The sequence below is a fragment of the Octopus sinensis genome, linkage group LG13, assembly GCF_006345805.1.
Source record: "Octopus sinensis linkage group LG13, ASM634580v1, whole genome shotgun sequence".
In the NCBI taxonomy this organism is placed as follows: Eukaryota; Metazoa; Mollusca; class Cephalopoda; order Octopoda; family Octopodidae; genus Octopus; species Octopus sinensis.
Window position 1 is genome coordinate 26954771 of NC_043009.1, and position 22705 is coordinate 26977475.

A 22705-nucleotide genomic window follows, 5' to 3' on the forward strand; every position below is an offset into this window, starting at 1 on the left:
GGTTGGTATAATCGACTGGTCCCCTCCCCCAAAATTTCAGGCCTTGTGTCTAGAGTAGAAAAGAAACGTTAGGACGAAATACTTTCGCCTGGCGAAAATGCTTAGCGGTATTTCTCGTCTGTTTGTTACTGAAAATCTATTGTTGGAGTATGTTCGTAAAGTAAGATTGTTATATCATTACACCTCTTGTTGTGTATATTATTGGCCTTATTGTTTTAAAAATTGTATTATAGTTTTCTTTCGAAAGCTATCTGTGGTTTTCCCCTGTGGGGGAAAACATTAATTGCCGGCAAGATGCCGAAAAGTGTGTCTTCGTCAGGTGAAGATTCATCGACTGAGCGGGAAGTGAGGAAGATAGAAAGTTTAATTTTTGATAACGTTTCTGATGTTTCGGAAAGTGAATTCCCTGCATTACCAAAAGTTACGGGTACCGAAAGAAATATAGAAGCAAAGACCATTCAAAATGGAGAAAGAAAAAGTTTTGCGTCAGCAGCTGGAAGTGGAACACGATAGCTGTCAACTGGCAAAAAAGAATTATTAAAATACAAGGAAATGATAACGGTACAAGATGGAGTGGTAAAAGTGGAAATAGCAGAAGAACACTTAACGGCTGAAAAAAGGAAAATTATAATTTTAATACATTCTGCTTAAAAGCTCGAAAATTGACAAGATATGTGAGCAAAAGATTGAAAAATGTTTAAAACCCACCTGGCAGGACATTACATACCTAGCCAGAGGGATGAAGTTTGGAACCATCGAGGTGAGGTTCAAGAACGCAGAAACGGCACAACAACACTCTGTAAAATAATTAGAGTCGGAAGACACAATATTAATCCCAATTTACATGGGAATGAGAACGTCTAAGGTTAGAATACCAAGAGTTCCACCAGGGGTAAACCCTATGTGTTTGATGGAGGCAGTCCTGGCAAACAGGGAGGATAATATAAACCTCCTGCAGGCTACCGTCACAGAATATACATATTGGACTGGACAAATGCTCAACCTGCTACTGCAGGCAGAGCAGAAAATTTTGGAACAGCTCCCAGAAATAGTAGAAGTAGGGGAGGAAGTTCTGAATATCTTTGCTGAGGGGCGTAAGCCCCGATTTTTCCACTGTGGCCAACTGGGTCACATTAAAAAATATTGTAAAGAAGGTGAAGAAGAATCGGACGTTGAGGAGGAAGAAAGAGAGAGAGAAACTGAAGGAAAAATAAATATAACAAAAGGAAAATGGGAGGCTCGAACCAGCAAAAGCAGAGCGAGCAAAGACCAAAAAAAAAGACAGCCAAGAGGGACAGATCGAGGATGGCGGAGGGGGAGACGGACAGAGGAATAGTTGCACTACACAACAAAAACGAGGACTTAATGCGTGATATAAAAACGAAAAAATCAGCCACTAGGCTAATTGAACGATCAGAAAAATATAAAAATTATGAATTTTACGAAGTGGACAAAAACCATATAATATCTTGTGTAGCACGCATAGAAAATCGGTCTCATCGTTGAGATTTGATTTTCATCAATCTATACTTGAAGGCTTGCTACCTCCGATCCTAAGTCAAGAAAATGTGGAGAGTCCCTGTCCACAGGATGTCCTGATCTAAAAGGTAAGTCACGTCTATTCACATTGGTTGTATATATGTCCGTGGCCTGATGTTGAGTTGGAAGCAAGGGAGCTTCCTAAATGACATCAGGTCAAGAAATTTGGATGTAATTGTTGCAACGGAAACCCGGATGACGGGGCCAAGAGATCTGCTCTCCCTCCTGAACGGCTACGAGAAATACGTTTCTCCAAGTCGGACGGGGGTGGTGTGTTGGTTCTACTAAAACGAAACCGAGAAAAAGTGTTTTTTTCTGATCTAGTAGGCAGGCTGGTCGTTCAGTTGTGGTAAGACAATCAGGCTGGTTGCAATTTTTGCACCGAACGTTATGGGTCCGCAAAGTGAATATTTTCGTGACCTGGACAAGTTCCTGGCCACGTCGTATTCGCTAGTATTGATAGGAGATTTTAACACTTTGCGGACCCATAACGTTGGGTGTAAAAATTCCTCAGTATTACATATTTTTAATATGGAAATTTAAAGAGAAAATAATAATAATAATAATAATAATGATAATAATAATAATAATAATAATGATAATAATAATAATAATAATGATAATAATAATAATAATAATAATAATAATAATAATAATAATAATAATAATAATAATAATAATAATAAATATGGCGCATTCCAAAATAGATAAATGCATAGTCAGCTACAGTGATCACAAGATGGTTACCTGTAAGCTGACAGTAGATAAGTTACATAGACAGAGATCTGGCTACTGGAAACTCAATACGTCCCTTTTGACGATGGAGGAGTACATAAAGCAGATCAAGAAGTTAATTTAGAGGGCATTGACAGGTACCATCATTAATAATAAATGGTGGTACGCCCTAAAAAGAGTAATGAAATATGAGTCTATAAGGTTTAACGTAAGTTTAGCTGAGAAGGGACGTAGAATAAGAAATGGTATAGTTAAGGAACTAGAAAAGCTTTGAGGTCTGGTAATGCGGACCAAGCACACGGTTCCGGGTTCAGTTCCATTGCGTGGCACCTTGGGCAAGTGTCTTCTACTATGGCCTCGGGCAGACCAAAGCCTTGCGAGTGGATTTGGTAGACGGAAACTGAAAGAAGCCGTCGTATATATATATATATATATGTATGTATATTTGTTTGTATATATATATGTATGCATGTATGTTTGTATATATATATGTATGTATGTTTGTATATATATATATATATATATATATATATGTATGTATGTATGTTTGTATATATATACTAGCAGTATCGCCCGGCGTTGCTCGGGTTTGTAAGGGAAATAATTATATAAGCATTTTTAGAGATGTAAAGTATAATAGCCATCTCAATATGGCTAACCACAAAGGGGGAGGGGTGTTACTGTAGCTTTTTACGTTCTGAGATTTAATAATAAATTTTAGAGAGTTACTTCCCTTATATATGTCAAAAATGGATTAAAAATGGGAAAAATTGATGGTAAATTTTTTTTAAATCGTAGACTCATCGTAGACGCGCGCTAATACCCAGACGGTCTCGATATGAATCACGACTATAAGATACCCGGTTTTGGTTAAACTGCACCGCAAAATGTGGGAGTAGTTAGGAATCTAAATCGTAGGAGCCAGACACACAACCTCACTTTTATATATAAAGATTTCCTCTATTTACATAATATTGAGGTCTCTTTCTTTCTTTTGTTATCTTACTGTTTTTACCAATATACATATATATATATATATATAAATATATATATAGTTACAGAGATGTACTTGCATAGCAAGTGACTTGATCTGAGATCGTGTGCTGGAACGAAAACAGTTGCAGCGTTGAAGGTGTTTATAAGCCATTTAAGAAACACACAAAAACCGTTAGATTCACTTCAACATTTAAATTTAATTTGTCAAAATATTTTCGTCGCTTTGAGACCGCGACCTGTTAGCACGATATTTTTGTCAGTGAACAGGTCGCGGTCTCAAAGCGACGAAAATATTTTGGCAAATTAAATTTAAATGTTGAAGTGAATGTAACGGTTTTTGTGTGTTTCTTAAATGGCTTACAAACATCTTCCACGCTGCAATATATATATACACATATATATATATATGTATGTATGTATGTATGTGTGTATGCATGTATGTGTGTGTGTGCGTGTCTGTGCTTGTGATTGTCCTCCACCACTGCTTGACAACGAATGTTGGTTTGTTTACATCCCTGTCACCTAGTGGTTTGACAAAGGAAACAGATAGAATAAGTACAATGCTTACAAAAATAAAACTGGAGTTGATTCATTAAACTACAATTCTTCAAGGCATTGCCCCAGCATGGCCACAGACCAATGGCTGGAAAAAGCAGAAGAATAAAAGAATACATTCTCTGCTTTGGTCTTATGTTCAAGGCATGAGAAAGCTTGAGTTTACATGAGAAGGCCTAACAGACCTGGTAGAAACAGCAGCCAAATCTCCCTCAAATCACACCTTACTGTCTTATGTATATATATATATATGAGCCAATGAGGGGGACCTCTACATGGTAGCTAGACCTGGTAGAAATAGCAGCCAAATTTCCCCCAAATCACACCTTACTGTCTTATCTATGTATATATGTATGTATGAGCCTATGAGGGAGACCCCTACATGGCAGCTAGACATGGTAGAAATAGCAGCCAAATCTCCCTCAAATCACACCTTACTGTCTTATCTTTCTGCTACTTCGATATAGGTCTTATATTCGTCGTAAAAAACTTTCCTGTCACACACTCACGCACACGCACACACACACACACACACGCACACGCACACACACACACTCACACACACGCACGTTAGCTTACAATTTTATTTATATATTTGCGTGTCTATGTGTGGAAAGAGGAAGTGGGAGGCAGAGTGAAAGAATCACTCACTACAGTAAGTGAATTACTTTCATTTTATTCGTTGCCCACTGTGTGTGTGCGTTTGCGTGTGGTGTAAACCAGACTAAGAAAAGCATTTGACACACACGCCAGAATGTGAGTTTTCTGTAAATTTTGCTTAATTGGAGTTTAAATTTTAAAAACTGGACCTGGCATGACGCGATGCATTGTACTCTTAAAAATGCTAGGTAAATTGTAATTGAAGAAATCCTATATTGTAGATTTCTATAACTCCCAAAGGGAGGCAGATAAAATCTGCCTTTTATAATAAGAGATGTATGTATGTATGTATGTATGTTTGTATATATATATATATATATATATATATACACACATATATATATATATATACACATATATATATACATATATATATATATATATATATATATATATATATATATATATATATATATATATATATATATATATATACAAATAAGAAAATGGAGAAACAAACTTGGTTTGTTCATCAACTTACGGATATTATAATGGATTATTTATTCATTTTACAAATGAGAACATCAAAAGCATACAAAAAATATTATACCAACAGTATATTGGATAAATTATATCCCATAGTGGGTTACACCCATAACCCCTATCTTACTTTGTAATATGTATATATATATATATATATGTATATATATATATTTGTATGTATGTATTTGTGAGTGTGTGCCTCTGTTCGTCCCTCCACAATCGCTTGACAACCGATGCTGGTGTGTTTACATCTCCGTAAATTTGCGGTTCGGCAAAAGAAACTGATAGAATAAGTACCGGTTGAGTACTGGAGTCGATCTAATCGACTTAGCCCCTCCCCTCAAATTTCAGGCCTTGTGCCAATAACAGAAGAGATACTTTTTCCGTCCCTTCGTGTCCTAAGTTCAAATTCCACACTTGTTGACTTTACCTTTCATAATTCCGAAGTCGATAAAATAAGTACCAGTTGAGCACTGGAGTCAACCTAATTAACTATCCCGTTTCCACCAAAATTGCTGGCCTTGTACCAAAATTTGAAACTGTTATGTAAATTAGTAACTGAAGTTAATTTTGGAATGCGCCATATTTATTATTATTATTATTATTATTATTATTATTATTATTATTATTATTCCATTCCCTCCTCCTCCTCCTCCTCCTCCTCCTTTTCTCTCACTGTGTGTGTGTAACGCTCCTTTATTCGTTACTTGACACCAAACCGAGTATGTGCACTCATCCAGCACCTCTTTGGTTAATTTTTTTTCTCTATCTCTCTTTTACGTTCACTCGCCCATGTACGTTGTAATGTGTGACTGGAGAAATCATTCAACCAAGAAACCAACCGACCGACTTTCATATTGGCTATGGGTTGATTAACACTCCGTCGGTTACGACGATGAGGGTTCTAGTTGATCCGAACAACGGAACAGCCTGCTCGTGAAATTAACGTGCAAGTGGCTGAGCACTCCACAGACACGTGTACCCTTAACGCAGTTCTCGGGGGAGATTCAGCGTGACACAGAATGTGACATGGCTGGCCCTTTGAAATACACGTTCAACAGAAAGAGTGAGAGAAAGTTGTGGTGAAAGAGCACAGCAGGGTTCGCCACCACTCCCTGCCGGAGCCTCGTGGAGCTTTAGGTGTTTTCGCTCAATAAACACTCACAACGTCCGGTCTGGGGATCGAAAGCGCGATCCTACGACTGCAAGTTCGCTGCCCCAACCACTGGGCCATTGCGATATCGGCTATTATTAAATAGAGATCATACAGTTTCGATGTGGTATTTAAAAGGTGACGTCTAGTTTCACTCTTAATACTCTGAGGACAACAAAATATTCAATGTACCTGATTTATTTCACTGGAATTTACTCCATAAAATTGTTTCAATGTACTGAGTCAACATCACTTAATACATGGAAATTTTCAAAACAAAAGATTTTAAAATTCGCATGAGATCATTTTATTTTATTTTCAAGAACATTTATTGTAAAATATCAACGCTGGGAGTCCTTAAAACTGAAATTCTCCAATATATTCAGTCGAAAACATTATTTTTCTCCTTTTGGTTGTCATTAAAAACAGTTTCCGATTTTACTATACTTTCATGTTTTTCAGTTGTCCAAATCTTCAAGCGTCTGAGGTAAGTCTTTATCTTTCGTTTCTGGCAAGAATAGCAACAGTATACTGGACATAACCGAGAGAACACCGTAAATACTGAGAGGAAGCCATTTGGCATAAAATGAAAGTTGCAGTATAAAGGGTGAACTTATAGAACCGACGCAGGAAAAAACGGAAGATATACCCAACCCATTTGTTCTGCAAACAAAAATAATATAGGTTAATATAATCTGGTAGGATTTATTTCTTTCGTTTGTTTTAAGAATTCATTTCTACATAGAAACAAAAGAAAATAGCCGGAATGCTGAAGAAGTCTGATCAGCCAGTAGTATTGAGAAATTATTGAATACTAATATCTTTACACTGTAAAATGTACACTCTGTCGTGCTAAATAATCAGTGGTGCCAATCGCCTCATTCTTGTTTTGAGATTATCTGTAATTATATCATAGACTGATGTAATATATCCAGCAATGGACTTATGTCGCGTTTACTTGACGGCTCATTGTCTATTGGTAAACACAGTTCTCTACTATGTGCACCATCCTTAATTAGTAACGGGATGTTAAAGTCCATCATCGATAGATGAGCAAAACATGCAATGAAATGAACTGACGTGATCACATAATATAAAAGATGAAAAGATAGGTTCATGATGAGATGAATAACTCCTATAGTGACAGGTTCAAATATTAATTTGATGGTAAAACGATTAAAACATGCACTGAATCGGTGAAGCAGTGAAGTTATGGTGAGGTGGCGCGCAAGTTAGTAATAATTGGGTGAAATGTGAAATTGTTGCGCTTGATACAAGCATTGTGCCGCAACAACCAACATAGATAAATAATTTGAAAATTTATCAACTTGGTTATATTGTAACAAACATTTTCACGTAGAAAGTCACAATAACACTTACCGAACAACTGTCGGGAATATTTCTGCTGATAAGAGATAGTTTGAAGCAAAAGCTGCAGAGACTCCAAACTTTCCTAGCATAACCAGGATAAGAGGCAACCAGGATGAACCTAAAATATAAAATCGAAATCCAATCCCAGGTATTATGAAATGTAAAAAATAAAAAAAAAAAAAATTCATTAGCGTGGAAGAAAAACATTGTCATGTAATCCTACATCGTATCTGACAATAAATGATTTTTGTTAAGTCAAAGAATTTCGTGTCTAAAATAAATGCCAAATCTTCATCTTATTAAAGGAAAATTATTTCGAGTCTCTTATCATCCGGAACATATCGTAACAATTCGTATAATATAACTCAACCAAATAATTGCACAATGCAAGTAGTTTGATAACGATAACAAAGATCCTACGATTGTTGAGCAAATAATTCAAAATCTGGTAAGAAACGGAAGATCTATCATTGACATATTGACTGTACAACAAATGTATGTAAACACATCGTATAATATTAGTTTCAAATTTTGGCACAAGGCTAACGATTTCGAGGTCGGGGTGGGGTGGGTAAGTCAATTACATCAACCCAAGTACTCAACTGGTACTTATTTTATCGACTTCAAAAGGATGAAAGGCGAAACCAAGCTCGGCGGAGTTTTAACTCAGAACAAAAAGTGAGAAGAAATGTCGCTAAGCATTTTGTCTGGCGCGGCAACGATTCTGCCACCTCGCCACTTTAATCACGTGGTATAAAATTAAAATCCAGTAAAAATATGGTGAATTCATTTTGTCGTTCCGCGTAAAGCTTTTCTTCGTAGTTCTTCATGAATTAATAAATTTGTATCGAAAAGCATATTTGTAGTTCAGTATTAGTGAGTCATAACCAGGTGTTACAATATATTTGTGAATATTTTTTTGTTTTACACAACCTAAAAAATACTCATTACAAATTGATTCAAATATTGATTTTATATAAGTCAAACTCAATAATGATCTCCTTGAAAAATAATTAAAAGTGCATAAATTATAAAAAATTGATATACATTACCTTCGGTGACAAAATTTGAGATGATGCAATTTAATCCACTAAACATCAGAAAGAAGCTAATAGGCTTGCGATGGTCAAAACGAGTAAACAAATAATAACAGAATAAAAGGGATGGGAATTCAACAACTATCAGCAACAGGTAGTTTAAATAGTGGTTTCCTGTCATATCAACGGAATTAAGAGTTACTCCATAATATAACATACTGGTGACAAACCTGTAAAACAATAACTTTACATTACATCACCAAACTTATGTTGTTTACGATATGTATTACACATGCGTTAAAATATAAGAAAATATTTCATACGTAATTCTGTTTGAAACACAAAAATATATCCTACTCAACAATGCTATCCTTAAATCTACACCATGTTCCTATAATGGCCCAACATTCTACAGACTACATATAAAACAGAGATGTCCACCTTTGCCACATCTTTAGTTAATAATAGTCTATCTATCTATCTATCTATCTATCTATCTATCTATCTATCTATCTATCTATCTATCTATCTATCTATCTATCTATCTATCTATCTATACATACATACATACATACATACATACACACATACATACGTACGTACATACATACATACATACATACGTACATACAAACATACATACATATATATACGATGGGCTTCTTTCAGTTTCCGTCTACCAAATCCACTCACAAGGCTTTGGTCGGCCGAGGCTATAGTAGAAGACACTTGCCCAAGGTGCCACGCAGTGAGACTGAACCCGGAACCATGTGGTTGGTAAGCAAGCTACTTACTACACACACACACACACATATGTATATATATATATATATATATATATATATATATATATATATATATGTGTGTGTGTGGAGGCGCAATGGCCCAGTGGTTAGGGCAGCGGACTCGCGGTCGTAGGATCGCGGTTTCGATTCCCAGACCAGGCGTTGTGAGTGTTTATTGAGCGAAAACACCTAAAGCTCCACGAGGCTCCGGCATGGGATGTTACTCCTTCTTTCACTCTTTCTTCTGTTGGCCTGCTCGCTTAGCCAGCGGAGTGGCGTCATTTGATGGCTAAAAAACAATTCGACGCGCATTGTGACCAGCGATGTGTAGCAACATCTGATAGCCTGGTCGATCACGGTGATCACGGTCACACATATATATAAATATATACCTCCACATATAGAAAGACAGGGAGAGATAGGAGATAGATAGAGATAGTCAAATATATATATAGGGGGTGGTGATCCTTGCTGTACTCTTTCACCACTTCTTTCTTCCACTCTTTCTTCTGTTGGCCTGCTCGCTTAGCCAGCGGGGTGACGTCATTCGAAGGTTAAAACAATGCGAACGCATTGCGACCAGCTATGTGTAACAACATCTGATGGTCTGGTCGGTCACGTGATCACGTGAGAGAAAGCGAGAGAGAGAGAGCTGACATAAATACAGCGATTTCGACTTATTTGTATCTCATCAGATTCTACAGTATTACTTTCAGGTATTTTATTCTCACTTTTATATAGCCGATAATTATTTAATATTTATCCTCTAATGGTAATATTTAGCAATTCTTGTTTAATTTATGCCTTATAGATTATTCTTGTAATTCTTATTCTAGATTATTCTTGTAATTCTTATTCTAGATTATTCTTAACCGTTTGGGATGTGAAACTATATCTTAGCATCACTTTATATTTCATTCTTCACACGGCAATATTCCCGTATCAATAACGCTCATCTCCTGGTGATAGATGTCTTCACCAGTACATTATTACTTTGAATCGCTATAAGTATCGATTGTTCTGTATATCTGCAATGACTATTATTTGAATGTGATATTTGAGTGTATAATCTCAGTGACTAACATAGATGATATTCCAATAAACAATTCAGTTATGTTTGTCTCCCGACTCCCTAATGCTATTTAATATTGGCCAATATTAATTTTATCTGAGAATTTAATGGCAACATAACATTAACATACAATTAACATACATTAGAAATTGTTAAAAGGATATTTACCAGCTAAAGCAAATATTAAGTGTGATTAATGCAATCCGCCATGTTTTAAATAGGTCAATAAAAGTATAATTCTTTACTTTGGGTAAATCTTTTCCCTCGGATATATTTTCTTGAAAACTATTCTTCAATGAAGTCTCTTCTGCGTTATTTGTAAAAATATCTAACATCTCCAGATTTTCCTTTTTATTTTTCTTCATTATTTTTCGAAAAAGTGCTTTTGCTTCTGTTAACCGTTTTCTTTCAATCAGCCATCTTGGAGATTCAGGGAGAAACCTGAAGTTGTTCGATAAAAAGAGGCATAAAAGAATTATTGGTAATTAGGTATCAGTATAATCGTTGCTCTTGTATACAGCGATAATTTGAAAACGCATATATATTCATACATATATAAGTATGTGTGTATGTTTGTACCACACATACATTAATTTAGCTCAGAAATGAGAGTAATGCAACGTTCTTTTCCTAAAAGATAGATTTGAGAAAAACACCAAGACAAAAGCTGATATTGTAGCGAATGCATATCAACACAGTGATCGTTGTAAACATAAGAAATATATTCTATCAGTTTTGATAGAATATATTTATTGTAAACATAGATATTAAAACTGACAGATGTGAATCGAACAAATCTAAGGAAGAAGAATTAAGAAAAAAAACAAAGTAAAATATAGGATATGGTTTATCGAGAAATGAAGCAAAAAAGAATTTCAGTTTTATTTCGGATATTTAATTTTCCGAGTTAGAAAATGAGCGTTGGTGAGAAATAAGGAAAATATTCTTTCTTGCAATTAGAATTATGGACGGAAAAAACACTGGTTTCAAATTTTGGCACAAAGCCAGAAATTTTGAGAGAGGGGTTCAGTCCTAGTAAAATATTCGTTTCTGCTCTAGGCACAAGGCCCGAAATGTTGGTGGGATGGGGGCCAGTCGATTAGATCGACCCCAGTACGCAACAGGTACTTAATTTATCGACCTCGAAAGGATAATAGGCAAAGTCGACCTTTGAACTCGGCGGAATTTGAACTCAGAACGTAACGGTAGACGAAATACTTATTTCTTTACTACCCTCAAGGGGCTAAAAACAGAAAGGAAAAATAAGGACAGATAAACGGATTAAGTCGATTATATCAACCCCAGTGCGTAACTGGTACTTGTTTAATCGACCCCGAAAGCATGAAAGGTAAAGTCGATTTCGGCGGAAGTTGAACTCAGAGAGTAGCGGCAGACGAAATACCGCTAAGCATTTCGCCCTGCGTGCTAACGTTTCTGCCAGCTCGCCGCCTTAGCCCTAGTAAAATGTTGTTAAATAAAAATATACTTAACTCACATCCAAACGAAAAAATTGAGTATAGGCAGGATACACATTGTCAGTTCTAAATAATGCCAGTCGGATATGGCATATGCAAGCCCTGTTACAATTAACCCTCCTGATGCATAGACGCCTCCATAGAAAAAACCAACAGGTGTACGATGTTTTACTGACGTAAATTCCAAAACTGTAAAATTAAAAACATACATTAATATAATAGGAATTTTTTAGCAATGTATATATATATAAAAAAAGGGAGGCACAGTAAAGTACGATACACATCCAAAATCAGGTCCAGCAGGGGCTCCACAATTCATACGAGGCAAATATAAAAAGGAATAAGGAGAATGTAAGTGTGGTATCCACACACACACAAATGCATGTGCACACACACACACATACACACACACACACAAATATATAATAACAATAATTCTAGGATGGAATTTATAAACATTCAAAAATTATTGAATGAGAGGAATGAGAAGGTTTCGACCTGTCTACATGCACAAAAATACATATTTTCCAAATATCACTAATTGATTCCTAAATCATTATTATTAAATAGTAGATTGGATACGTTCTATATTAACCATAAAAATAATTTTTTATTTTATTTTATAGTATTTTTTTGTAGCTTCAGCTCATAACTGTGGCCATGCTGGGGCACCGCCGTTTTGCTACACTGCTATTACTGAGAGCCTCCTCTAATATGTGGCATTTGGTGTAGAATGGAGTTTGATGTAGCTACCCTCATTTGCACCTCTTGCCGTGAGGTAGGTTCATCTGGGACTCTCAACAGGAAGAGGTCCAGCCTTGATTTAAAAACGCCTACATCTACTTTGTGTAGATTCCTCAGGCTCTTTGGGAGAATATTAAAAAGCTGTGGGCCCCCGAAACCCAGGCTGTTGCAGTAACTGGTCCTGAAGCGCAATGGCATTTCTAGGATCTTTGGCACTGTACAGTATCGACCCGTTCTGGCATCGGTGTAGCTTTCAATGCCAAAATTTGGCACAATTCCTTCCAAGATCTTCCAGGTGTATATTACTGCATACCTCTACCGCTTTCGCTTCAGGGGTAGAGTCTTAGCTGTTTCAGCCTTTCCCAGTAGCTGAGGTGTTGCAAAGAGACGATCTTCTTTGTGAAGATTCGCTGGATTGCTTCAAGGTCTGCTGTTAATTTTACACTGTTGGATGACCATAGCTGGGAGCAGTAACTCAGGCGGCTGAGTACGTATGTCCTTCAGAGGATCATCGTAGTTTCCTTATCTTTGGTTCTGAATGTTCTCAGGATCAATCCGGCCAATTGTTTGCACTTTGTCGCCATCCTGGTGACGTGCACTTGGAAACAGTTATCATCACTCATGTCGATGCCCAGGTCCCTCACTGATTTAGGCTCTGGGATTATAATTCCTCGTGGACCAGTTCACCCTGTAAGTTTCATATTCAGTTTTGGACACTGGTAGCGCAGAGATTGGAATTTTTCAGCATTATTATCCTCAGCCTATCTGTAAATTGAGTCCAAGTCCTGCTGCAGATGTGCAACATTGCTGGGGTTCTTTATTTTCTTCAAGACTTTTGTATAGTCTGCGTAGCTAACAAGAGTGGCATATCTGAGGGCATATCTGAGGGCATATCTGAGAGGGCCACTATGAAAAGCAGTGGTCTCAAGACAGTGCCCCGTGGAGCAGCGCTCACTATTTGTGTTTTCATTGTGGTGGCGCCATTAGCCACTACTGCTTGACCTCTATCTCTCAGAAAGTTACGTAACCACTCTTCAAGTTTTCCAGCTATGCCGAGATCACGCAGTTTGTGGCATATCATACCATGATCCACTTTGTCAAAAGCAGATGTGCAACATTGCTGGGGTTCTTTATTTTCTTCAAGACTTTTGTATAGTCTGCGTAGCTAACAAGAGTGGCATATCTGAGGGCATATCTGAGGGCATATCTGAGGGCATATCTGAGAGGGCCACTATGAAAAGCAGTGGTCTCAAGACAGTGCCCCGTGGAGCAGCGCTCACTATTTGTGTTTTCATTGTGGTGGCGCCATTAGCCACTACTGCTTGACCTCTATCTCTCAGAAAGTTATGTAACCACTCTTCAAGTTTTCCAGCTATGCCGAGATCACGCAGTTTGTGGCATATCATACCATAATCCACTTTGTCAAAAGCTTTTGCAAAATCAATGTATATTACATCCACGTTTGAGTTGTTGAGTAACTGCCTCAACACCCAGTCATAATATTTTAAGAGCTGGGTCAGGCAGCTCCGACCTGGTCGAAAGCCATGCTGGGTATCACTCAGCAAATTATTTTCTTCAAGGAATGCGATTAGTTTCCCTCTGACTATCCATTCCATGACTTTGCTGATGTGTGTAGTCAGAGAGATAGGCCTATAGTTTTTTGCATCTGCTCTGCTTCCCCCTTTATGGGTTAGGCATATTATTCCCTCCTTCAGCTTGCTTAGCAGTGTGCCATTTGCAAGAAAGCTCTGGAGGGGTTTTGCCAAGGCATGCTGAAACGATTTGAGGAGGATTGCTTGGAAATCATCAGGCCCAGCAGTTGAGTTTGCGTCCACCTAATCTATGGCTAGTAGTATATCTTCTTCGCTAGTGTCAATGTATTCCATCGTAACTGCCTTGCTGATTATAGGTGAGGCGGCTAGGAAGTCCACTGGTTCGTTCATTTCTCTGTGTTCCAACGGGGTGGTAAAGACATTTTTGAAACTGGTCATTCAGTACCTCACTGATTCTAGTTGGACTATCTGTGAGGGAGCCATCCTTTTGGAAGAGGGGTCCTATCTTGCAGCGTGCTGATGCTGTTTCTTTGGCATAATGAAGGAAGGCATTTGGGGTTTACTTAATGTTTTTTATAACCCAGATTTCTTTGTCTGCTCTTTCCCTCATATAGGATTGTTGCAGGCTTTTTTCAATCTCCATCAGTGTTGTTTTTAGGTGGGACCTTTCGCTACTTTTGGGATGTTGATTGAGGCGATTTGCAACATTCAACCGTCGTCTCATGAGGATCTTCATCTCCCTTGGAATCTTGTTCCTATTTGTTGTGGCCTTGTGGTCTGGAACATATTTCTGGCATATGGCTTGCACAACAGACATGAAATATTTTAGTTTCATGTCAATGTCTGGTGTGGAGAGACATTTCGGACAGTTCTGTCGGCGGATCTATTTTTCGATCGATTTCCAGTCTGCTTTGTGGAAGTTCAGATTGGAGAGATTTCGGATGCTTCCTTTAGGCTGTATGTCGCTGGCTACTTTCGGCCCAAACATAGACAGCTCTATTATGTTGTGATCCGAGACTAATGTCGGCGCCACTTTCACATCATGAATGATGTCTATATTGTTAAATTATTGACTAATGTTTTGGTAAATGTCTGAATCATATATATCCTCTATGAATTATTATTATATACCCTTTATTTATCATTATAAAATAAAAATAAATTTATTGATATATATCTGATTAGGTTAATAGTGTTGTATTATAGATATATTTCTATTAATAAACTATTAGATATTTTACCTTAATATACAAAACTATAACTTAAACATAATACAAGTATATATATGTATGTTTGTTTTTTAGCTGCGCTTAAAACGGCAGACTTTGATGACGCATTAACAAAGTTTTGACATAGTTTCAATCTATGAAGTGGCGATGCTCGAGTTTGCTCTGAATTTGCTGCAAATGTGTAATGCCGACTTCAATTGTTGGTATTATTGGTTAATATTCCTTCTCTTAAAATTATGGAGAAAAACAATTACACGTACATTTAAAGCAAAATGAAGCTCAAGTTTCGAACTACACTGAAAATCTATTAAGAAGTTACGACTGCTACAGTATTCTTTCAGAAAAGTACAGGAAAATCCGTCGTTCGCTCAAAACCAATGACATCACAAAAAATACTTTTCGACCCTTTAGAATTGGAATTTATGAAAAGTAAAATTTTGTATTATGTAGCTTGTTATTCTCTTTAAGTGAACATTTTTCTGGTTGAAATACACCGAAAAATGGCGACACAGCAGTCAATATCGTAAAAAATAGGGATTTTCATAGAAAAAATAGCACCTTTTTGATGTAAATAGTTTTTGGTTTTAACATGGTCCGATTTGAATTTTTTCTTCTACGGAATGAAGAGCAAGCCTTCTATCATACTCTCAATTTTGGTCAACTTGCGCTGCAGGGTCTCGGAGAAGACAGTGTTAGCTGAAGGCTACCAAACCTGCCACACACACTGAGACAACTTCAGTTTTATATATATATTTTTATCTTAATTAATTGTATCCAGTTATATTAAAAATAGATAAATTTAAATAAATATTATATGTAAACAGTATAACTTTTAACAGCTGTACAAATAATTAAGTTTTATATTAACTCCCAATAAGATATTTGAATGAACGAACAGGTCTATAAAATATACCGCTGGCCTTTTTCTTTAACTAAACACGAATCAATGACGTAATACACATAGTACTTATCAGATAGATACGTAATACACATTTTCTGGGTATATAAATACATAGATATGTATTCTAAGGTTTCTATAAAATACAGATTATTATCTTATCTTAATCTTTAATTTATTCTACATATCCTATTTTACTTTATTTTATTTTATTTTATTTTCGCGTTTACCCTATTTTAGAACAAATATGTATATATATATATATATATATATATATATATATATATATATATATATAGTACAAAGTAAGATAGGGGTCATGGGTGTAACCCACTATGGGATAGCATCTATCCAATATACAGTTGGTAACGTTCCCAGATTTTTAATACATAAATATTTTTAATTGCAATGCAATTAACTCATTTATTGTATTAAATGGGTGAAGGTAAAGAATTATTTTTACCGTAAATTTATAATACAAATAAGAAAATGGAGAAACAAATTTAGTTTGTTCATCATCTTTCGGATATTATAATGTTGGATTATTTATTCATTTAACAAAATGAAAACATCAATAGCATACATATAAATCTTATAATTCAATAAATATAAGATAAGAATACAAATTATAAACGTCATAACGTAAACATAAAAGTTATCCGAAACAATTTTCACAGTACTATATACTCCAATTTCAGGTTTATGTTACTTTCGGAGTATTTCCCCATTATGCGCCGTTTTGGCTATTTATAAAGGTAACCCCTAAAAATCCGCGTATCTCGGGAATCCGTGGTCCGATTTACGTGAAACCTATTTTATACCGTTTGTATTCACGTTTCAGGGTTAACTTACTTTCAGCCGATTTGGTTGTATTAAATTACAGACATGCACACACACAAGCAAGCAATCACAGAGTTTTAGTATTAGTAGTAATATATATATATATCGGCTTTCAACCGATTCTGATGAAACTTGAGACACACATAGCCCAATGTCATAATTCAAAACGAACGTAGCCAAAATTTTGAAAAGTTCCTCCAGTTCTGAAAAAGCGATAAATTTGACATGGGTTCTAGAATCTAAGCTTTTCATATGCAACACATTTTCTGTTGCAGTTTTCGCAACTTGCAATCGATTTTCACCAAACTCATGGCGAAGCTTTATGTTACCCTAAGAAACTTAATTCTGACGTTAGTTTTCCATGCAATACCTTACCATCAGAAAAAATCGATAAAATCATGCCATTTTGGGAAATCGCGTTCAAATTCAAGACATATTTTCGACAATACCTTTCACAAATTGGCAGGAATTTTTTAAAAATTCACAGCGAGCATCATGTCTACTCCAAGGAGCTATATGGCCCTTTTTATTCCAATAGGATACTTTATTACTGGAAAAAATCGGTTAATTAAATCATGTGTGGCACACATAGCAAACCGATTTGTGTATTAAACACAAACCACAGACTGTCTAGGGGACGCAACTCGACCTTTTTAACTCACTCTCCCAAATAACTATCAAACAGCTATCAATAATTCAACCCAACCAATTCCTACTAGGAAGAAATTACATTCGAGACTTTACCCCCAACACCGCCACTTCCTACTGCATTGAGGAACTGCACCAGTACGTCCAATATAATGAACCTCGACTGCTTCCAGACCAGCGCATAGCCTACAACACCATCGTAGACTCTGTCAGACGGCAACGTGGGGTGATTTACTTCCTTGACGCACCTGGCGGCACTGGCAAAACCTTCGTCTCGAAACTAATTCTGGCGGAGGTCAGACGCAACACGGACATTACCCTGGCTGTAGCTTCCTCTGGTATCGCGGCCACGTTGCTTCCGGGTGGCAGAACTGCCCACTCTGCCTTCAGACTCCCGCTCGATCTGGCAAAGTCCGAGTCACCTATCTGCAACATCGCCAAAAACTCAGAACAGGCCGACATTCTGCGCAGATGCAAACTCATCGTATGGGACGAGTGCACTATGGCACACAAAGGCGCCCTTGAGGCACTGGACAGGTCCCTGCAAGACATCAGAGACTCTACGGCCCCCATGGGAGGATAGACTTTATTTCTTTCAGGAGACTTCAGGTAGACTTTACCTGTTATTCCAAAAGGAACCCATGCCGATGCCGTGCGTGCGTGCCTAAAGTCGTCAGCTCTTTGGGCACATGTACGGCCCTTGCACCCCCAAACTAACATGCGCGCGCAGTTGATTGGTGACAGCAGATCCGCTGCATTCTCCAGGGACCTTTTATCGCTCGGTGAAAATAGGACGCCGGCTGATGCGGACGGCTGCGTTCAATTGGACTCACTTTGCACCACTGTCGACACCCTTGCTAGCCTCCGGGACGCTGTCTTCCACGACCTACAAAACAATTTACGCAACCTAAAATGGCTGGCAGGTAGAGCTATTCTCGCACCCAAAAATACAACCGTCAACTCCATCAATATCCAGCTACTTGAAGCTATTCCTGGTGATGTCCACGTCTACAAATCTATAGATAGGATAGCAGACCCCGCCGAGCTTGCCGATTATCCTGTTGAATTCCTGAATTCACTTGAACCGCCAGACCTGCCGCCACACATCCTGAAGTTAAAAGTCGGTGCGCCCATTATGCTCATCAGGAATTTGGTTCCACCTAAACAGTGCAACGGCACACGTCTGGTTGTGAAACATTTGGCACCACATTTAATAACGGCCACAATACTTATCGGTTGTAGAAAGGGAGAAGACGTCTTCATTCCACGCATGCACCTTCAACCGTCGGGCGTTGACCTACCAATCCACTTCAGGCGTTCTCAGTTTCCTGTTGAACTCTGCTTCGCAATGTCCATCAATAAATCCCAAGGCCAAACGCTACAAGTCGCTGGGTTACATTTGGGCGAACAGTGCTTCGCCCACGGTCAACTCTACGTGGGCTGTTCACGCGTTGGGAGACGCAATGATGTTTTCATGTTTTCGCCCAAAGGGACAGCTAGGAACATCGTATACACAGAAGTATTCGAGTGAAGAGAAGACATTGCAACCTACACATGCGCCTTCATTCCCTAGAGGGAAAGGACTAGAAGATTGGGATTAGTCGTTGCCTACTAGGGGCTCTTACATACCCGGGAAACGCCAGGCTATGCTGCTGCTAGTGTATATATATATATATATATATATTACGATCGTGAGGTTGTGAGCTCGAATCCCGGACCGGGCTGCGTGTTGTGTTCTTGAGCAAGTCACTTTATTTCACGTTGCTCCAGTTCACTCAACTGTAGAAATGAGTTGCGACGTCACAGGTGTCAAGCTGTATCGACCTTTGTCTTTCCCTTGGATAACACTGGTGGCGTGGAGAGGGGAGGCTGGTATGCATGGGCGACTGCTGGTCTTCCATAAACAACCTTGCCCGGACTTGTGTCTAGGAGGGTAACTTTCTAGGTGCAATCCCATGGTCATTCATGACCGAAAGGGGTCTTTACCCTGTACGTACTCATACAGACAGCCATATATGTGTGTGCATGCGTACATGTGTACTTGTGTATATGAAAGTGACTTACTCAGTACAAAAGTGCTAATTGCTACGCCCATATGACCAGAAGCTTGAATCAATTGAAGAATGAAAATAATGGTCAAAGATGGTATGAAGGTTTTGGTAATCCCACAGACAACCAGGCATGCACTTGCCAATAATAAAGTAGGTCTCCGACCAAATCTATGCGAAAAATAGAAGTACATTAATTATTACTTGTTTAGTAAATTCAAAAGGGTTTTTAAAATAAATATTACAGCAAATATTTCTTATATTTAGTCTCCTTATATTATAATACAACTTGGCGTGTATTATTCTTTTCTGCTCTAGGCACAAGGCCCGAAATTTTTGGGGCGGGGTCCAGTCGATTAGATCAATCCCAGTACACAACTGATACTTAATTTATCGACCCCGAAAGGATGAAAAGCAAAGTCGACCTTGGCGGAATTTGAACTCAAAAAGTAACGGCAGACGAAATACCACTGAGCATTTCGCCCGGTGTGATAACGCTTCTGCCAGCTCGCCGCCTTGATGCATATTATTAGTAAAACAATTCAGCGGCAACTTTCACTATGCATTGTAATATAAGAATGTTTACAATCAGACAAATAATTTTGAAACACGAATTTAAAATATTCTTTGTGATTGTTTTTCGTAGTTAACCAAATAACAATACGCTGTTTAATTTGGATGTCTTTAAAACGCAAGAATTGGTATTTAGAATGTAAAAATGAAATATTTTTAAACATGATTTAGCAACGGACAACCGTTCTTAAAATGTAGATCATAAATAAGGATTACGTTTTTGTTTTGGACCATTGGGTGGGATTGTACGACAAGGCAATATTTGAGCAAGACTGTGGGAGAATGTGTGTATTAGGTTGAGAGTTCGAAACGTTGTAGAGTCGTATTGATTCCATTTTCGACTCTGTTTAGTGTCATAGAATAGAGATGGTTATATTTAAAAGTCTGAGTCCCAGCAGGTTCGGAGCACAGTATGCTTTCCAGAAGGAAACACACATGTGCTTTTGAAAAATGTTTTACTCATGACAAACGAAATTCTTATTGGCATAAAAATCAAGGCAAGGGGTAATCGGATGAGAATATCTCATGAAAAATAGAATATGCATCCAAAATTAAAACGATATTTGACAGTGAGTCATGTACCTGTATGTATTTGTGAGTATATCTGCTGCAATTAAATCGGCTCATCCTCAAAGATCCGCGCGAATGCGCCAAGCCACTAGGGATGCTCTCATTATACTATCGTCCATCACCTTTATTCGATAGATAAGGTCCAAATCCTCAGTGCCTATGTGTCACACACTCTGAGCGAAAGAGACAAACTATCGCCGCCAGGTTGTTTGTTCATCTGTCATCAGGCTATTCGTGATCTCAGATGATGCTGTAGTATCGTCACCGGTGATGAAAAATTGTGTCAGTATGAAGCAGAAGAAAGGATGTGACATTAAGATATTAACATAAAGAAAAGTCTCTTACCTGTCACATAAAATCCCAAACACAATTGATCCAACAAGATAACCAGCAAAATGAACCGACTGCAACGTGGATTTTAACCATTTTCTCTCACATACCAAATCAAACTGCCAGAAAATAAATGATATTAGATTAAAAATCAAGAATTTTACTCACTTTTAGTTTAAATGTGGAATTATAACAGTTTGGGGCGTTTACTTAGTATTGCGCTTTATTTCGAGGAACAAATATTTTGGTTTTTATAGGTAATGTCACATTGGTTAACCAAACAAAAATTTTCGTAAATATTATCTGTCACTAAATTAAATATTTCTGAACAATTATTTAAAATTTGATAGTAACTATTGGAAATAATGTGAAAGATATGTGAAATCAAAATATTTACAATGAAAAAACTATTGAAATCGTTCTAACTATTAAGCCATAATTTTAACAAGTCTATATAGTCACCAACGCCTAGGAATGGTTTGATTGCTTCCTGATACAAACACCCTAACATCAGCCTATAAAAACGGCTTTTAAACACTCGTGTACTTAAATTCTTTGAGTACTTAAGATAAGATTTTCACAAACTCATCAAATGCAAAAAACAAGACAAATCGCTAAAGAGACTGCTAACAAATGCGAAGCTTTACAAAACAACCACGAAACCAACGGTTGAAAAATGGGGACGCCTGAACTGTGGCACCTGCCCCAACCTGCTTGAAGGCTCGGATTTCCTTTTCAAACAAGGATATAGGTTCACAATTAAAACTAATTACACCTGTGCCTCTGAGAACCTAAATTATGTAATAACCTGCTCGGGTTGCAGGACAAACGAGTTTAACATTGGACAAACGAGTTTAACTTTGAGGAAGAGAATCACTCTGCATAAGGAGCAAATCCGTTCCCCGCAATACAGACAAATTCCCCTTAGTGAACACAGAAAAATGTGCAGGTAACATCAACCAAATTTTACAGTCTTCCCTTTCTACCAGTGCAAAGACACAATCTCTTAATATGCACACATAACTAACTTTTATATTTTTACATATTACATCACTGTACATAAATCCGCTACTAAACAAGGTCCATTTTTTTAAAAACCTGTCTCCTTTCTTACACATATTTATTCCCCACCCAAAACCTAAACAGTTATCTCCCTTACACCAACAATAACAATAATAACAACCAATTACCTCCCTTTACTTGTCAACTTGTAAAATCATTCACTCGTGATTTTCACTACAGGCAGCATGGACCAAATTTCTTCTTGAGAAGAAATATATTTTTATATAAATTAAGCATTGTATGATGAATAGCGATTGCGAAACCGGTCGATACATTAAAAATTATATTATAACCATGTAAGTGTGCGTATTTTCCTTTTTATTTTCTTATATATATATATATATATATA

The 22705-nt window shown here is 37.3% G+C and overlaps 1 pseudogene; it reads right to left on the bottom strand.

The window, feature by feature from the left end:
* Positions 1-6570: 6570 nt before the first annotated feature.
* LOC115218579 overlaps positions 6571-22705 on the bottom strand; it is a 24075-nt pseudogene continuing 7940 nt past the window's right edge.